Raw genomic sequence first — 14,590 nt, 5'->3', positions numbered from 1 at the left:
TTATTTGATAAGTAAACCCTTGGACGAATCAATGACAGCGCGATTTAATAGAGTTATAAGTGCTAATAGTCTTCATTTTTAATTTGTTTTACAGTGTGATAAAATTCATTGTTCAATCAAGAATTATTTGGCAAAGATGTTTGAGAATGATTTGATCGAGGGGAAGGTTTATGTCTTCTCAAATTTTCTGATTGAGGAATCAAGCGGAATTTATCTTTCAACTACACATGTGTGTAGAATAACTTTTAAGAAGGAGTCACGTATAGTAAATATGATCGATGATCATAATATTCCTGACAATCATTTTAGTTTTCTCGATCATGCTGATATATTGAGACAAACAAATGAAAAGCTAACTTATTTGGTACGTAGTTAATTTGTATTATTATTATTATTATTATTGTGTTGTTCATTTATTTGTCTTTAATTTCATGCTTTTAATTCGTTTTTTTTAATTAGATGTTATTGGACTCTTGACAGGAAAAGAAGAACTTATATCATGGTCAAAAGTAGGAAAAAATGGCCATTACATTGTGGTTGATCTCCATGATTTGCAGTATGTGAAGATTTAAAATTTTACAATTATAATTTATTTTGTAACAATTATCTATTCATATGTAAAATCTTTTTTTATTATATATTATTACTTATTTCTCTTAATTTTCGCTTTTATTTAGAAATGAGGAAAAAATTAGATGCACATTGTGGGATCAATTTGCAACTCAACTACTCAATTATTTACATGATCACCAAGCAACCGAATATATACTAATTATCCAATTTGCAAAATTCAACAAGGGCATTGGTAAGCATATTGATTTAACATTTTATTTGACATATTTATTTATATTATATTTATAATCATGTTATAATTATTTTTAAAAATACCTTTTTAAAAAATATCATTAATATTAACATATGATGTATTAAATAGATATTTTAAAACTAATAGTAGCCTATGAAAAAATAAAAATTAACGTAAATAAATTTTGCAAAAAATATATCTATACAGCTGATTTGTTTTTTTTTCTTATACGGGACACAATCCAACTAAACTCTATTTACCCCAAAAACTCGCTAACCCACCCAAGCCCAATCACAAACAAAGCAAACACTCTCTAACCTAACCATTCAGTGATTCAACTCCCTCACCTACCCTTATAATTCTACCTTCCCCGCCTTCCTTGAAAAGTCACGTTATTAGGTAGCAATTCCCCTCACTTACTATGAGAAACTTAGCGGCTAATCAATTACTTGAAGAAGAAGCCCGTTGCGTGTGCTTGCCATCGCTGTCCCGTTCTAGAACCACTGTCATTGCGTCTTACTGCTCCATCTCCGTGTGCGCCCTTTCGACATTTCGGAACAGCTATTTGTAACGACCCAACTTCCAGAACGTCATGATCGTACCGAAAGTAAGGCGTTACCAACCTACTTTCCTTTATTAACTATTTACTATTGAGCCTCTAGTTCAATATCGCGATCCAGTTTTAGTAAAAATACCAGAAAATTTTGTTTTTATTTATCAAATCATATATCAAGCATCACCAAATAATAATAATAATATAATTATTGGTAAATATTATACAAACAAATTCAAGTGTAACTTAGATACAACTCCTATCCCTCTTTATAAAATAAAATCTTAAGCAACAAAGGCGAGGGAATTCTATGAAAGTAACTCAATTCAAAAACTTAACTCATAAATAAGGTTTAACAATCGCCCGCAGCTTCAAACTGAGTCTTCGAACCTGTATCACTGAAAGGGTGGAAGATTTTGGGGTGAGAACAAACCACACGTTCTCAGTAGGGAATGGGAATGCTGTAAAAGTAATGATTAATATGCAAATAATTAACATACTCAAGGAAACTATATTTTTATCAAACCTTTTTTAAAATACTATTCTTGGTTTTACTTTAACTAATTATTTACCTCTTTCAAAAATCTAAGCTCAAAACAAATTCTAAAATATAAAACTGGTCACATTAAGCATTTCTCAACCACATAGTTAATTTTCAATCACAACGTCAATTCTTAATCATCATCATACATTCACCAACTAATAGCACTAACAAGAGATTCAATTCAGCACACAAACAAGTCACAGCAAGGCAAACAACACAATCATAGGGAAGTACAACGAGCAAACCCAATCAAATGCAAATGCACACACAAGGATGATGCATGTCTAGCCTTAGTGTAGGTAATGAGCTCATTTGTCGGTTACATACCCGCTCCCGACGTTACCCGGAGTCCTTTGACCAGGTAAGGCTTCCCTATTGGCAACACCCATCGCAAGAGTCCTTTGACTTGCATGGCGGCACTAACAACCCACTGCAAGAGTCCTTTGACTTGCAGGGCGGAGCTAGTCTGCCCAACACACTCATTGTAAGAGTCCTTTGACTTACAGGAGCATATGATAGTCATGTATTTTCTCGATACTTCTTTCTTAAATAATTTAATTTTGAAACATAGACCTTTCTTTGGTAAATCAAATTTAAAATAGAGTAATTCCTTTCTTAACTAAATAAAACTTAAATAATATCATTTTCCAAATCCAAGTCTTCTAAAATAACTTCTCAAATAAAACCTCAGATTTTATAAAATTTCGGCAGCACCTCCCCTAAAATTCGGACTTAGCCACCCTTACGGGTTCCTTCTTTCTCAACAAATCACCAGCCCTTTTATCAGTAGTTATCATAACAACAAAATCTCAATAATCATTTCATCATAAATCAGTTTAACAATCGACATTCTAACATCAATTAAAATCAGAGTTTTCATAAACCATTCTTTAAAAGTAAATCAATCCAGCTTCGAAAATTCATAACTAATATTCCAAACACCATCCTTTCACATTTCCAATTATTTTTAAAGTTATTTAGTTATTAGCAAAGTTATCAATTTATTCAAAAGATCATACTTTAAGAAAATACTTTAGTAATCAACCTTCAATCCTTTAACCGTTCTCAAAATCAACTCTGGTTAACCTTAAATTAACAATAACAACCAACTCAACATAATCAACTAAAATCTGAATTTCCAACAACTCTGAAATAATCAGAAGGCAGTCACAATTAAATCATTATCACAACAATTCCAAACCGAGTACAAGCTTGAATCAGTTCAATACTCAGTACAATATTATCCAATCAAATTAACATATCCAGTAACCAATAATTTCTCAAACAAGCTTGCAACAATATCCACCATCATCAATTACATTTCAATTTCACAACTAAATCAAGAAATCAGCATAACCAGGAATTCGAATAATTAGTCACTTTCAAACAATTCAATCATGGCTCACAAATCACAATTCACAGCCTCAAATCAAAATCATTTTTAATACCACACAAATCTTACTCCCACAACCTCATTCCAAACTTAATTCCACCAACCACTTTCTCATAAGAAAACCATACATTCACAGCAACAATCCAAACTCAATTCATTAATTATTCATTCGACAGCTTTTCAATAATTAGCTCAGCATATTTCAATTTAATAAATTACACTAAATTAATCATTATTCACAACAGCATCTAATTTCAGACACAGCTCAGAATAATCATAACAACCAACCAATTTCAAATGTATTTCAAGTCATTCACGTCGATTAAGAAATTCTTAACCATTGTTAACCATTTGCACTTATCCAAATAACTTTGTAGGCATTCTAAATTAAAAACGTTAAATCCCCTACCTCATTATCGCAACTTGCGGGAATCAATAAACAGAGCAGCTCCATCAACGGCGTCTTGTACCGCAGCGACCCAAGCAGCGGCATTAACTGAACAGCAGCTCCGATGGTGGTTCCAGTAGCCACAAAATGGTTCTCAGCGACAACAATAACTACTTGCAGCAGCAGTTTCTTCTGTCAATAGCTCCTTCCCTGGCAAGCTTCAATGGTGACAGTGGCAGCGTCCTCCTCCAAACTTGATGGTGGCAGAACAGAGCAAGAATAGCAACAACGATCTTGAACCCAACAAACAGTAGTGATAGTGGCGTTTTTCCAAATTCCAAAAACTAGAAGCAGAGGCAGAACTGGCGAGCCCTCCTCCTCCAGCAACAGCTTAGTGAGACGCGGCAGCAGCAGCAGAGTGCAACAACGGTGGCAGAAATGTGACACAACTCTTCTCATTGCGTTCTCTTCTCTTCGAAGACCATGCTCACAACCGCGACATTGACTGTTCCCTCGACGGCGACCAGACGCGACGGGACTAGAAACCGCAAGGCAGTTCGATGGTGATGGAGGCGCGACGAAGGCACAACGGTGTTACCTTTCGCGCACGAGCTCTCTCCTCTTCGTGGTGGTTCTCAGGCGACAGAACGGGCTTCACGGAAGACAGAACGGCGACTGGGCAGTGACGAACGACGTGGCCTCGACGACGACGCTCCTCGCTGCTCCACAAACAGCGACAAGGACGGCGGTGGCGGCGACGGCATCTCCCTCATCTCCGTCTCGGGCTTCCCTCAACAACGCGTGGATGACGGCGGCAGCTCCATGGAACGGTGGTGACGGCGCAGCAAGGCGCGACGGCGACTGCGACGGCGGCGAGCCCTAGCCGTAGCGCCGTCCCTTCCTCTCTGATTCTCTTTTCTCTTCTCTGATTCCCATCTTCCCCTGTTTCCATTTCCCCCTTTTCTTGCTATGAGGTTTCCGTGGGTGAGGGATGGGGTCTCTAGGGTTAGGGTTTCCAATTTGGAAAATTAGGGTTTCTGATTCAATTTGGGAATTTAGGTTTAGGAATTAGGGATTTTATAAAAGAATATGGATAAACATGAATAGATATTTTGATAAAATTGGAGGGTAGAGAAATTTTAAAATCAAATGTACTCATAATTCATTCAAAATAGAATTTATTTAAATTAAATTATACAATTCTTCTTATTTTTCAATTATCAAAATTATAATTTCAATTATATCAAATATCTAATAAAGATTATATAAAAATTCTAATTAATTTAAACTTCAATTATCATGAAACTACATTTAATTACCTTTAGTAAAATAATTTTTCTTAAAATAAAATTATCAACAAATAAGATAAATCACAAACAACTAATTATTTTAATTTTCAAAAACTAGGGTTGTTACATTCTACCCACCTTAGAAAAATTTTCGCCCTCGAAAATTGATATAATAAAATAAGTTCAAACTGAAATCAATGAAAACAAAATATGTGAACCGAAGTATAGGCATTGTCAAGGATGAATATTCAGAAAGACTCAAGTAAGCAATCAGATTCAAAGGCAGGCAAAAGTATACAAAAATGACAAGGTATGGTTGGGAAACAATCAAATCACATCCTAAGGAGAAAATTCAAACTAGAGAATTCCAATGAAAGCAACTAAGAAAGACATGGCACGAGTTCATGTGGCACGAATAAAGATTATACGTCAAATCGAAGCTAATTTTATAACCTCTTAACGCTCCCAAATCCCGTGAATCGCATTACCTATTACTTCTATTTCGTCTATGATAACCTGTTAGTGTTGCCATGTACATAAATTATAAGTATTAAGTTGGCCAGACCTAATACCATGAGGCATGCAACGGTAGACTAACAGCGTTAATCATCAGACAGTCATGCATATAGAACTCAAACTCTTGTTATCAGAACAAGTCACAAAGCATGACAGACACTCAGAGTATGCAATGAAGCATAATCAGTCCATTCCCAAGGCTCTAACAGGAACGAACTGCTCTGATACCATTTGTAACGATCCAACTTCCAGAACGTCATGATCGTACCGAAAGTAAGGCGTTACCAACCTACTTTCCTTTATTATTTACTATTGAGCCTCTAGTTCGATATCGCGATCCAGTTTTAGTAAAAATACCAGAAAATTTTGTTTTTATTTATCAAATCATATATCAAGCATCACCAAATAATAATAATAATAATAATATAATTATTGGTAAATATTATACAAACAAATTCAAGTGTAACTTAGATACAACTCCTATCCCTCTTTATAAAATAAAATCTTAAGCAACAAAGGCGAGGGAATTCTATGAAAGCAACTCAATTCAAAAACTTAACTCATAAATAAGGTTTAACAATCGCCCGCAGCTTCAAACTAAATTTTTTAATTTCTCATGTCATTTCCTCTCTCAAAATTGAAAGAAAAGATTCGAAGAACCCTAGTGGCGTAGCCCCAACCCCCGCAGCTCCCACAGCCCCGCAGAACCCACAACTAGGGGTGGCAAACGGGCCTAAACCCGCCGGGTCGGTCCGCGTAACCCGCCAAAAAAGGCGGGCCGGGCTGGAAATTTGGGACTGCCGAAAGACAAAAGCCCGCCTAACCCACACCGCTCAAACCGTGGGCTTTGGCGGGGCCTGGGCGGGCTTCCCCGGCGGGCTGAGGCATTTTTTTTGGTTAAAAGGCTGATTTTTCAGCCCAGATTCAGAACCCATGAACCCACTCACCCACCGACCCGACTCGACCCGAATCTCCAACGAAACCCTAATGAATCCCTAATTCCAATTTTGAGATTTGCAGCTTCCTCGTCTCCTCGACCACAATCCTCAGTTCCTCACTGTCACTCTCAGTCTCTCACTCGGTCACTCCCTCGGTCCTCAACAGTCAACACAGAGGACAGAGCTTCAGCCTTCAGCCTTCAGCTTCTCCAGTCTCCAGCGTTCAGCCTTCAGCTTCATCCCCAAGGTCTTCAATCCTCACCGTCGCTCTCAGTCTCTCACACGGTCACACCTCACACCCGCCGTCTCGCACTTCCATCGACCTCAGTCGTCAAGCTCGCACTTCAGAGTTCCGTCCTCACTGAGTCACCGTCGATCTTCGGTCCTCGTGGCCTCGTGGGTTCTAGCCACCGCTGCTGCTCCGTCTAGCCGTCGTCGCTACTAGTCTCGGTCCTAGGCTCCTGGGTTTTGTCCTCTCGCTGCTGGTCTCGCTCTCTGGGACTCTGGGTCTCCTTGTTTATCTTCATCGCTGCGAGTCTGCGACACGGCTGCTCCTCGCCTCCTCTGTCCTGGTCATCGCCTCCTCTGGTTAGTTTTCTGGCTTAGGGTTTGAGATTCATCAATTTAGGTTTGTTTGTTGTATTTTGTGCTGTTTGATATAGGTAAATTAGGGTTTATGGTTGATAATGGTTGATATTTGGTTGAGTTTTGATTATGGTTGATATTTGGTTAAATCTGATTATGGTTGAGTTTTGATTATGGTTGATAATGGTTGATATTTTGTTAAATCTGATGCAGATTCAGAAATTGTTTCCTATTTTTTATGTTGTTTGATAATGGTTGAGTTTTGATTATGGTTGATAATGGTTGATATTTGGTTGAATACTTGAATCTGATGCGGATTCAGAAAATATGAATTCTGAAACTGTGAGTAATGGTTGATATTTGGTTTATATTTGGTTCATATAAACAATCTTTTTATTCATATAAACAATTTACATTTGCTTTTATTTCAGAAAATATGAATTCTGAAACTGTGAGTAACCTTGTTACTACTGGAGTTGGTTCTGAGGCTGCTCCGGTCGAGGTTGATGAACCTAGTTCGAAAAGGCTGAGACCAGCAACATCCGATGTTTGGATTTTTTTCAAAAAGCTCGGTCCAGATAAGGATGTAGTAGAACGTGCTGAGTGTAAAGGATGCAAGAAGGTGTTTAAAGCTGGAGTTAAGCGATATGGCACTTCTACTATAAAACGATATCTTAATAGTTGTACTCAAATTAAGCATGAAGATATTGGTCAAACTATAGCAGAATTGCAACTTAAAATGGGTTCACTTAAGATTGATTCAGGAGTGGCTAGAGATATGTTTGCTTCTTATGTAATTGCTGGGGATAAGCCTTTTAATATGGTTGATGATAGGAGATTTAGAAATTGGGTGAAATATATTAGTCCAACTTTGAAACTTCCTTCTAGGAATACGGTTAAGGCTGACATAGTGATAGTTCACAAGAGAGAAGTTGCGAAACTTAAAAAAATTTTAGTTTCCATTCCAAATAGAATTTGCTTAACATCTGATCTTTGGACTTCCAATACCAATGAGGGGTTTATATGTTTGACTGCACATTTTGTTGATGAGAACTGAAAATTACAGAGTAAAATTCTCAATTTTTGTCATATGCCTCCTCCTCACACAAGATTTGAGTTGTCTTCTAAAATCTTTACGCTTTTGACTGAGTGGAAAATTGATAAAAAGATTTTTTCCGTTACTTTGGATAATGCTTCTTCTAATGATACTTGTGTTGAACACTTGAAAAGTACTTTGGATGTGCATGGTTCATTGTTGTGTGGTGGTGAATTCTTTCATGTTCGTTGCTCTGCTCATATTTTAAATCTTATTGTCCAAGATGGAATGAAAATATGTGGTGATGCAGTGCATAAGATTAGAGATTCTATTAAGTATCTGAGAAAATCTGAAAGTCGAATGGTTAAATTTAAAGAATATTTTGAAGATATTGAGGGACTTGAGTATACGACTGCATTATGTTTAGATGTTCCTACTAGGTGGAATTCACTTTATGTAATGCTTGCAAGTGCTATTCCTTATAAGAAAGCTTTTGAAATGTATAAAGTAAAAGATGCTGGATTTAGGGAGTATTGTCTTCATCAGATGAGTGGAGAAGAACTGAAAAGATATGTGATTTCTTGTTACCATTTTACGAAACTACCAAGTTGATGTCTGGAACTTCTTACCCAACATCCAACTTGTATTTTTTACAAGTTTGGCAAATCCAGCTTATTTTAATGAATAGTTTGAAGAATGATGAAGTTCTTATAAGGAACATGGGAGAAAAAATGACGATTAAGTTCAAGAAATATTGGGAGGAATACAGTGTTGTTCTTGCATTTGGGGCAGTTCTTGATCCTAGATTTAAACTCAACACTTTGGTTCATTGCTATAATGAGATTGATCCTATTAGTGCTATAGACAAAGTGGAGCATGTGAAGAGTAAGTTATACAAGCTCTTTGAGGTTTATAACCACAATTCCTCTACAACTGTAGAGAGTTCTTCCCAACTTTCAAGTAATTTTTCTCAAGCAACATCTTCTGCAATTGGAACTCAACTTATTAAAATTGTTGGTGTAAGTATTTTTATCTACTTGGTTATATGTATTTTTTATTTTTCATGCTTTTTGATTCATATATTGTTTGCAATGCAAAGGATTTGATGTCCCGTAATCAAGAAGCTGAAGTGAAAAGTGGAAAGAACCAACTTGATATTTATTTGAGTGAGGCAATATTATTTTGCAATGATGCAATCATTGATGTTTTGCAATGGTGGAAAGACAACCATCATCGTTTTCCAACACTATCACTAATGGCACGAGATTTGTTGAGCATTCCTATTACTACCGTGGCTTCAGAATCTGCATTTAGCATGGGTTCTCATGTTTTGAATAAGTATAGAAGTCGTTTGTTGCCAGATAATGTTGAAGCGATGATTTGCACCAGAAATTGGATACGTGGATATGATGATTTTGGTATAATTATATTTATGAGATACAACATACTTGAGTGATTTTGAACATTATTATGTACTATTTTTCTAATATATTTATTTACTTTTTTCTAGAGGAAGATAAAGATGAGGAAGATATTGCAAAAGGAGAAGACTATTCTTCAGGAGTTGGTTCCAATGATGTTATTGACTTATATGAAGGGATTCTGGGACCACCTCACTAGGCGGGGCGGGGCGGACTTCCCCGCCTGCCACCCCTACCCACAGCCACCGCATCTCCTCTGCTCTGTTCGAGCGCTCTCTCTCTCTCTCTCTGTTTTTGCCGTGTTGTGCTGTCTCCTTTGTCATCGCCGTCATTCTCCTTCCTCTTCGCCGCCGGTAAGTACTGTGATAAATTGATAATAGCTAATTAGTTATGCTGTGTAGTTTTGTTAATAATTTTTGCTGTGTCCCCTTTCTCCTCTGTGGCCCTGTGTCCCTTTACTCCAACTAATAATTGTGTTGCTGGTTTTACTGTGGAGTTTTGTTACTTATAATTGAGCTCCCTCTGAATTATTTTTTTATTTGCTATTTTAGTACTTCATATGTTAGATTCATCGGCTTCTGTCATCTTCGTCGTCTGGCCTTCTATGCTCTCCTGCGGTTTTTGAGTTATTGGATTTTGTTTTTTTCAATTAATTTTTTATTCAGTGAGAAATTTAGGGCAGATTTGAGTTCATAACTTCAGATGCAGAGTTCTTATTTTGAGTTCTTCTGCTTTTCAATTTTTTTTATTTTGTTAATGATATGGATTAATCATTTTGTAATTCTGAATTTTACCGAATATAAGTTTGATAAAAGTTCAATTTTGGGACTCTGGTTTTTGAATTTTGCTATATAAGTTCAATTGTGCTCTATTGAATTCTGCTATATTGAATTTTGGTGAATTAACTGTATGAAATGCTGAATTTAATTATATTGAATGTTGTATGAATTGTATGAATTGATATAATCGTCTGGATTCTGAATTGTTGTCATTCTGAATTTTGCTATAGTTTAATCACTTCATTGTTGTATCATCTGAATTTATCAAGTTTGAATTTTATCTAATTTTGGTGTATTTTATGTGCTTGATTTTTGTTATATTGTGTTGGTGGTGAAAGTATCTGAAAGTGATGCTTCTGAACCCCAGGAGGATGTCCCTCATGCATCTCTACTTGAAGATTATAGAGAGAATGGTAAATGTGAAGACGGGAATGGAATGGCTCTTGATGAACCGTGCAACACAGCAGAGGAGCATGTCAAGAGCAATGAAGAATGCAATAGGGCAGGGGAGTCAATGAGTAATGCAGATGAAAAAGTTCAAAGGGAACTGAAGCCACCAAGAGCTCTAGAGGTTGTAGATTGTTTTTTAAGTTTGTGTTCCATTTACATAATTCATTTTGGTATAGGCATCATCATTGTACATTTAATAGCTATGGGATAATTTCCTCTTCAATGCATTATGGAACTCGTATTGTGTTTAATGTGTTTATATATTAAATTTTTAATAATTTTATTTAATATTTAATTAAACCGGTTGAACTCCGGTTGAACTCTGGTTGAACCAGTAAACTAGTGAATCAGTCACTTCACTGGTTTATTAACCGGTCCGGTTCTCACAACCTTGGTCAACTATATCATGCTCAATTAGGTCTAAAGGAGGTATAGTTTTAAATATTGCTTCAAGTGGGATTGCTGCACTTCTGTTGCCTAACGGAAGAACTGCACATTCAAGGTTTAAAATTTCTTTGACCATAATTGAAGATTCTTTGTGTAGCATTAAACAGGGAAGTCCTCTTGCAAGGTTAATATCCAAGGCCAAATTAATCATATGGGATGAAGCTCCAATGATAAGTAAGTATTGTTACGAAACTTTAGACAAATGCCTCAGAGACATCTTAAGGTGCTCAGATCCGTATAATGCTCATTTGCCATTTGGAGGTAAAGTTGTTGTTCTCGGAGGAGATTTTAGACAAATTTTATCTATGATTCCTAGAGGCTCAAGGCAAGATATAATCCAGTCTTCTATTAATTCTTCATATTTGTGGCATAACTGTATGGTTTTGAAGCTTACAAAAAAATATGAGATTGTCACTAGGTGAAAACAACAACATACAAGAACTCAGAAATTTTGCAGAATGGCTACTCAAAATTGGTGATGGTTTGGCTGGTGATACAACAGATGGTGAATCGATCGTTCATATACCATTTGACATTTTGGTTAAGAACTCTGAGACAACTTTGGATGACCTCATTGATTTTGTGTATCCAGATATATTATCCAATTTATCCGTTGAAAATTATTTCAAGGATAAAGCAATTCTTGCACCAACTCTAGATTGTGTCACTGATGTTAACTACAAGATGACTGCAGGATTACCTGGACAAGAAAGAGTCTACTTAAGTTCAGACTCTGTGTGTGCTGAGGAGGGAAATATGGAATTTGAGTTAGATGCTTTCTCAATAAATAAGTCCCAAGGACAAACTCTATCGAAAGTTGGAATTTACCTTCCAAGGCCAGTTTTCACCCATGGTCAATTGTATGTTGCGTTATCAAGGGTAACGAGTAAAGATGGTCTGCGAGTGCTGTTGCAAGATCATGGGCACTTGGAAGATAACTGCACGATAAATGTGGTATATAGAGAAGTTTTTGAGAGCCTATAATGAAAAGGTAATAACAAAATGTCTTACTTAAATTTATTTATTTATTAAAATTTATTACTATCAATTAAAAAAATTTAGCAATTCTAGGAGCTAATGGATAATGCATTCTTATTGTACATCAATAGCTTGAGAATATTAAAATTATCATAAAAATTTGTATTATTTTATTCTCCTGATAAACAATTTTATAATTACGTTAATCATATAATTTTATATACTAACATTGATATAGCGTTGTTTCAGGTATATATTTTGCAGGTATCAAAGGATAACGTTGAATTGTTATTCAGTAGGTTTAAATTATTTATTGTTTATTGCCGAACTTTTTTCATTAGGATTCTCTATTAGTTTATTCTTCATTTTGAGCTGATTTTGATATGTTCTTACTTCACAGTAAACCAACATATAAAATTTTGTTGGTGGATTTAAGTATTACTAGATTATTTATGGTCACATTGAGTATATATGTCTGATTTATTGAAAAAAGTATATTAAATAACTATTTTATAGTTAATACAATTAACACTATATTAAGAAAAAGTTAATTTTTTATTAATTAAATTATTATAATTGAAATTAATGTTAACATAATAGCTTAAAATTATAATTTCAATTTGATCACATATATGGCACAGATTATTATACTTATTTTATAAAAAAATCTGCTTATTTAATGTGAATAAATTTAGTCTCTGTTTTTAAAAACAAAAGTAGAGAGAAAACATAAACTTGACTCTGCTTAAAATTTTTTTTTGTAAAATGTGTGAACTAAAAAAAGGAGATTTGATTTTTAAAATTCTTTCTATAGAAGAACAAGTCATTAAAATTGTTTTAATTACTACTAGAGAGGAGTTTTTTTTTTTTAATTTTAGGTGCATTTTTGTTCTATTTTTATAGAAAAATGTTATTTTATATTTTTACCAAATTATTTATCATTCTGTGTTTAGTATATATTTAGACTAAGGTTGAGAAGTTTTAAGATAATAAAATATTTATTATTAATGACTATCTTATTATTATTATTATTATTATTATTTTGTGAAAAAACGAAAATATCAAACATAAACCTATATAATTTTAGTTGAATTGTTTATCATCATAAATTTATAAAAATTTTAGATTAATAAATTATAAATAAAATGATATAAACGTTAAAACTGGTTAATCTAGTATATGGGAGAGAGGACAGAGTTGTGTGAAAATTTGATAAACAGGGTGTATTTTCTACTAACTCCTTTGTGCAGGTTATGCAGGTGGAAATGTTTCCAGAGAATATAGTGAGCTACAGCTTTACTAGGACAGTTTGGAAAGGTTTAGTCCCACCTAGAGTCGAATTGTTCATATGATTTGTCTTGACTGGAAGGGTTAATACGAAGGATAGGCTGAGTCGGTTGGAAGTGGTTAACCAGGAGGATGTTATCTGTGTGTTGTGTAATGAAAGTGTTGAATCTGGATACCACTTGTTTCTTAGTTGTGGATTTTCTTGACAGGTGTGGTGTGCATGGCTGTTTTTTGTTGGAAGGCCATGGTCGTGCCCGGAACGCTGAAGGAGCATTTTCAAAGTTGGACTGAGTTATCAACTAGTAAACAGGAGCGCAAGCGGTGGATGGTATGTTTCTGTACCATTATCTGGAATATTTGGCTGGAAAGGAATAGGCGAATTTTTCAGAATAAAGGGAAAGGGGTTGAAGATATCATCTACCAGTCCTCCATGAACTATAAGGAGTGGATAGGTGTGGATCCCTTCTGTTGTTGATGACAATGCCGAAGATGACAGCGGGCATCATTTAGTATTCTTATAATGTACTCTTTTATAATTGTAGTTTTGTTTGTTATTTCTATGCTCCACTTGTTGTGTTGAGCTCTTCCTTTCAAAAAAAAAAAAGTTGTGTGAAATAATACAATATAAAATAAAATTCACAAAAACAAAGAACAACATGAATGATTTTGCCTCTAAATATCAACAATATCAGGATGCAATTGTCCATGAAAGAGAGTATGAAGATGAAGAAGAGGATCTTGATAATCAAATGTGATATGAAGTGTTTATATGAAGTACTAAGCTGATATCTCTCTACTTATTGCATTATGCTATATGGTACATAAGTGTGTTCTCCTACATTGAAGACTGTAATTAGTAATATCTTTTGAGGAAAGCTGATGATAAAAATATTTATTAACCTTATTTTCTTGCTTTGGTCTTGGGATATAGAGGTTAAGTGGTAGTGGGAGTTTGGATACATGTTTTGTAGTAGTGATGCATCACTTATCTTTCTATTCTATATTAAAGTTTGTTTCTTCTTTATATCTGGCAAATTAGATTGTGTTTCTGTAATATTTTGTTATTCATATACATGATCTTTTCTCTAAAAAAAATATGATAATTTTATCAGAAGAAAAATTTATCTTTTTTAAGGAGAATTTTCTGATACCATGTTAAACAAATATAAGAGAGAACACTA

Source organism: Arachis ipaensis, chromosome B10, assembly GCF_000816755.2.
Source record: "Arachis ipaensis cultivar K30076 chromosome B10, Araip1.1, whole genome shotgun sequence".
In the NCBI taxonomy this organism is placed as follows: domain Eukaryota; kingdom Viridiplantae; phylum Streptophyta; class Magnoliopsida; order Fabales; family Fabaceae; genus Arachis; species Arachis ipaensis.
Note: the sequence above shows the minus strand (reverse complement) of the source record.